This window comes from Lactuca serriola, chromosome 3 (assembly GCF_051521515.1).
Source record: "Lactuca serriola cultivar US96UC23 chromosome 3, Lser_US96UC23_V15, whole genome shotgun sequence".
NCBI classification, from domain to species: domain Eukaryota; kingdom Viridiplantae; phylum Streptophyta; class Magnoliopsida; order Asterales; family Asteraceae; genus Lactuca; species Lactuca serriola.
This window is the reverse complement of record NC_136410.1, coordinates 169,706,190-169,712,005: the sequence shown is the minus strand read 5'-3', so window position 1 is coordinate 169,712,005 and position 5,816 is coordinate 169,706,190. Positions and strand designations below refer to the sequence as shown.

The following is a 5,816-nucleotide window of genomic DNA, read 5'->3' as shown; positions in this document are numbered from 1 at the left end:
AAGCACACATGCATACTTCTTCTAACCAAAACTTAAACTATAATTCTGCCGTAGTATCCTTACAAAAAAAAACACAAAGGTCTAATTGTGATTAATAAAAACAGTAAGGTTAAGAATGGCAACATAATCAAATAGTAAGGGTGAAAAGTGAAACTAATCAAATATATTCTTAAGGTTAGTGAAAAGCTTTACAGCCTATAAATAATCCCTTTTAGGGTTACGCTAGTTAAGAAACAAAAAAGACATCTTTTCTCTACAGAAATGACGAAAAGACGAGTTGTGTTGAAAAGGGAAGAACCACTACCACCACCACCACCGTCAATGGATTCAGCTAACTCATCGAACACGATGAGGGTTCATGTGAGATATGGCGAGTGTCAAAGAAACCATGCAGCCAACGTTGGTGGGTATGCTGTTGATGGGTGTCGGGAATTCATGGCGGCGAGTGAGGAGGAGGACACTGAGGCTTCACTTACGTGTGCCGCCTGTGGCTGCCACCGCAACTTCCATAGAAGGGTGGTGGAAACTGAAGCTGTTAGTAGCAGCGACTGTGAGTGAAAACAAGAACTTCAACCACACGTCTCCTTATGGTTATGAAACACACCTCCTATTTATACTGCAATGTGTGTGTTTCTGTGTGCGTTTTTTGTTTGTCTTCTTGTGTGTGTGTTTATGGTTTTGTCTTTTAGCGTATGTAAATGAGAGTTGGGTGAGTTAATGTAAAATTAGGTTACTTTTGTCTGTCGTTTATAAATCTCTTTAATATTCACTTTACTCCTTAACTCTTACCTGGTTTATATGAAGCTTTCATAGTAATCTAATCTCGTAATTTGATCGAGTGGGTTTTTCAGTCGATCTTATGATTCATTATGAACAGGATACATAACTTTATCAGAGATCTTTCGAGCCTTTACATTCTACAGTTAATTACGCAAAATTACACAAATAAATATTTGATCAAGTTAATACATCACTCAACGGAGATATACATTAACAAAATTAAAAAAATTATACAGGAATGCACGTGTCTATTCTAGGATAATAAATAAGTTCTCTTGAAGCTTTCAGTAATATTAAAGTTATAGGTCGTAAAAATTTATGCACAAAAATAGGGTGTAGAAAGTAAGATGACGTATGTTTCGCATGTTCGTCTTTCCATTTTAGGAAAGAAGAAGATAAACGACAAATGCATGTACCTAATTGACAAAGATATGTTAAAGGCCTAATTAAATGAACTTGGATAATGCCCAGACTTTAGTAACGGACCCTTTTAAGTGTCTTTAAAATTGTAGCCACAAAAGCTAAAATAATACCATGAATTAATTTGGTCTGGTTTATTACTCGGGGAGGATCAAAGACTGCGTACAAATTGTCGATTTGTTTGGGGAGTTTGGTGAAAATTGTACAATGAGACCAAAAAATTAATCGAGCATGCATATGGTTAGATATGTGTCAAATGGTGTACGAATGAGTTAGGTATGAAACATATGAATGTAGGGAACATAATTTCTGGTAAACTTGAATTCGAAATCGGGTATGTGTCACTTCTAATTTTGTCACCAAGTGCATGTTCTTCTTGGAATGCTTTTTGAAAAAGACCGAACAATGGTTATAAAAAAACAATGGTTATAAACGAAAATATGTTTTAGTTTTTCTTTCTCATTTTTTTACAGTGATGATAAACACACATATTGTTCATGTTACATGCAGTTGTATTAACATATACAAACTGTGTGATATGAATTTGCCAACATAATTTTGTTAAAACTCAAGATTCAGTCTATAAACTCAACGTTTTTGTTTTGTGAAAATAATGAAACAAAGTACTAGAAAAAATGTAATCCATGTTCCTCAAATTAATATATTTATTAAAAGCAATTGTCTCCTTTGAATGATTTCATTGATATCAAACAATATATATACAAGACTATAGTAGATGTAGGCCGAGAATACAAAAGGGCCGAATACAACAATAGGGCTAAGCTAATACAACAGTGTAAGGAACATATGACTAATATGCCCCCACGGTTTCAATGGGAGGTTCACGAATGCTTAAACCAGAGCGAAAGTCGGATAATAGTGGAAAAGGAAGCCCTTTCGTAAATATGTCGACACGCTGATATCTGCATGGAACTTGGAGAACTCAAACTTGACCCGTAGCAACTTTGTCACGAACGACGTGAATGTCAATCTATATGTATTAAGTTATATATTAAGTTCGCTGATGTTGAATCGGGTTTGCTGACATGTAAATCCCACTCACATTATCACAGTAGATGAGAGTGATTGAACGAAGAGGTAAGTGTAGCTCATGAAGCAAGTTGCGTACAAATCCGTTTCAGCAACTGCATTGGCTATGCCGCGATATTCAGCCTCAGCGTTGGATCGGGATGTCGTAAGTTGTCGTTTGGACGACCATGATAGAAGGTTCTCTCCTATGAAAACACACTAACCAGAGGTGAACCTGCAACTAATTAGGTATCCCCCCCAGTCTGCATCATAGTAGGTAGTGAGAGTCATTGATAAGGAGGTATACAACTCAAGACCATGATCAAGAGTGACTTTGATGTATTTTAGGAAGCGTTTTAGAACATTGAAATGTGGTTCTCGGGGGTCGTGCATGTAGAAACATATTTGTTGAGTAACGAAGGATATATCTAGGCGAGTAAACGTAAGATATTGTAGTATCCCCGCAAGGCAAAGGTACAATGATGGGTCAACTACAGGAGTGCCGCCATCTCCCAATTTGGTGGCGGAATCGACATGAGTGCGATTAGGGTTGGCATCGGTCGTATTAGTGCGCTAAAGTAGCTCATATGCATATTTCTTCCTAGAAATAAACATGCCGGTCTTGGACCTAGTTATAGAAATGCCCTAAAAGTAGTTTAGGTCATCGAGATCTGTCATGGTGAATTCTTTGTTGAGAGAGGAGATGAGCTGGCGTAAAAGCATAAAAGTTGAAGCTGTTAAGATGATGTCATCGACATATAGAAGTAAGTAAGCCAAGTCTTTTCCCTTTTGTAAAACAAATAAAGAAGAATCTAACTATTTTTGTGCTTGAAACCAACTCGCATGACATGAGTGGCGAAGCGCTGAAACCATGCTCGAGGCTATATAAGGACTTTTGAAGCCGACAGACGTGACCCGGTTTGGAAGGGTTAGCAAAATTGGAGGGTGGGTTCATATAGACAGTCTCAGATAGATGGCCATGGAGAAACACATTTTTGACATCGAGCAGGTGAATGGGCCAATGTCGGAAGACAAAAAGATTGAGAACCGTCTGTATGGTGGCCGGTTTGATGAACATACTAAAAGTTTCTTCGCAATTGCTACCTTGTTGTTGACTCTTACCATTAGCAATGAGTCGTGCCTTGTACATGCTAAGAGAACCATCTACATTGATTTTTTTTTATTTATATAGCCACATTGAGAGAAGAATATGAAACCCTTGAGGGCGTGGGAAAAGGACCCAAGTCCCATTTTTAATAAGAGACCCATATTCGTCAAGCATAACTGATTTCCAGTATGGATCACGAAGAGCTTGGATGTGAGTTTTAGGTATTGGAGAAAGAGAGGATATGTGAAGATTTAAGCGAGTGATGGGTTTAATGATGCCACTACGAGATCGGGTGTGCATGTGGTGGTGCAAAAGGGCGTTGGGGATTGATGTTTGAGGTAGAAGGATCAGATGTCGTAATGGGAGAGTGGTGGTGGTTGTCGGCTGCCGATGTGGCTGTGGTCGAGGATGCTGCCGAAGTAGCGAGATTGCCCAAAATGGAAGGAAGAGGGGGAGGGCTGTTGGTTGAATTGCATCAGTGATAAGTGGGTGGGGGAAGGTGGTGTTTGTGGTAGTGAGGAGGGGTGGGAAGCTAGTGTAGTGGACATGTGAAACTTGGAGGGAATATAGTTTGGAGGTTCGTATGTGTTGAGAAAGTCATAAGATGGTGGTGAGTTGGGTATCATTGAGGAAAAAGGAAAAACATGTTCATCAAAAATAACACGTCTTGAGATGATGATCTTTCTGGAGTGAAGGTCAAAGAAACGAAATCCACGGTGATTTTCTGGATAACCAAGAAAAATGAAAGGGGTAGATCGTGGAGCAAGTTTGTGAGGTGGGTGCAAATATGGGTAGCATAAGCATCCAAAGATGTGAAGATGATCATATGTTGGTTGCTTTTGGTAAAGTTTAAAGTAAGGGGTATGATTTTGGATGGATTTGGATAAAAGGCGGTTATGGAGATGAGTGGCCATATGAAGAGCTTCAACCCAATACATGGGAGGAAGGTAAGATTGGAAAAACAGAGAACGAATAAGGTTATTGATTGTTTGAAGCATGTGTTCGTATTTTCCATTTTGTTGTGATGCTTTTGGACATGAAAAACATATGATGATGCCATTTATGTCAAAAATGGTTCGAAGGTTGTTGTTGTCAAATTCACCCCCGTGATCACATTGGAAAGCTTTAATGTCTTCGTTGAATTGAGTTTTGAGAAGTTTATGAATATGCAAGAATTTTGAGATAGTGTGATGTTTATGCTTTTGGGGTAGACCCATAAGAAATGAAAATAATGATCTAAGAAAATGACAGAGAATTTAAAACTACTCAAGCTTAGTAAAGGAGATGTCCAAATGTTGGAATGAATCAAATCAAATCAAATGGGGAGTTCACGACTTTATTAGAGCTATAAAATGGAAGATTGTCATGTTTTTCCTAACTGAAAAGCATTACAAATAACATCCGAAGTAGTTTTATTACACGAAATGGAATTATTAGAAAGCAAATGATGAAACACTTCATTCCCAGGATGCCCGAGCCGTTGGTGCCACGTTGTAGGACTGAACGAAGAAAACGCTTGTGGAAGATATTGAAGCTTGTGAACTGGGTAAAGGTCCCCGTGTTGTCACCTTGCTCTCAGTGCTCTTGATTCCAGCATTCACCATGGGTCGGATTAAAAGGAGGACGAGAAGAGTCCCTAGAGCCGGTAAAAAGAACAGTTGGGGCTGAAGCATTGTCCCAGTGACTCCATATTGTGGTTGAATCCGGGAGAGACGAAGCTCTTCCCGAATAAGCATCGAGCGTGATTTAAAAAACAACGGAAGCGGGTCTTGATGGCAGATGATTCTAGCTAGTTGATCAAACTTTTCACCGAGACCATTAACCATGTAAGTAACAAGAGTTTTCTTTGGTATTGGTTGATCGATATTGGCAAGGAGATCGACAATGGCCTTGATTCGTTGACAGTAAGCATGGACTATCATGTCACTGGTTCTGATGGTATAGAGTTCTTGGTCGAGTTCCATGGCTCTAGCATCTATGTTATCGTTGAACAGATCCTTAATGCTATTCTAAATGTTGTATACAGTCATTCCTTTCTTAAAGATCATTTGAATCAAATATTTCTTAATAGTACCATACAAGCAAATCTTGATAAGTGATTCAAGTTTGGACCAGTCGGTAGACGGTTTAGTGGGTGGAGAATTAGTGAGATGATGGTTGAAACCGAAGCTGATATAGTAGGCTTCAAAAAGATCTCTCCATGATTCATAGTTCAGATATTCTAGATCAAGAGTAATAGGAACATAGGATCGAATATTGGTGTTTGCAAAGGGCTTTTCTGTTACATCTTTTTCGATGGTAGTGTTATTGTTCGTCATGATGACACAGGGGAAGATGCTAGGGCCGACTAAAACGGGAAGAAGAAGAAGAAGAATGAAGGTAGAAGAATAAGAGAAATTTGAAGGAAAATATTCTTTTGCTCTGATACCATAAAAGGTATTGTTTCCCTTGAATTATTTCATTGATACCAAACAATATA

General features: G+C 38.6%; 1 pseudogene; it reads left to right on the top strand.

The window, feature by feature from the left end:
• The first annotated feature begins 217 nt into the window (after positions 1-217).
• Positions 218-814, top strand: LOC145094741 (mini zinc finger protein 2 pseudogene; annotated as a pseudogene).
• Positions 815-5,816: the final 5,002 nt, after the last annotated feature.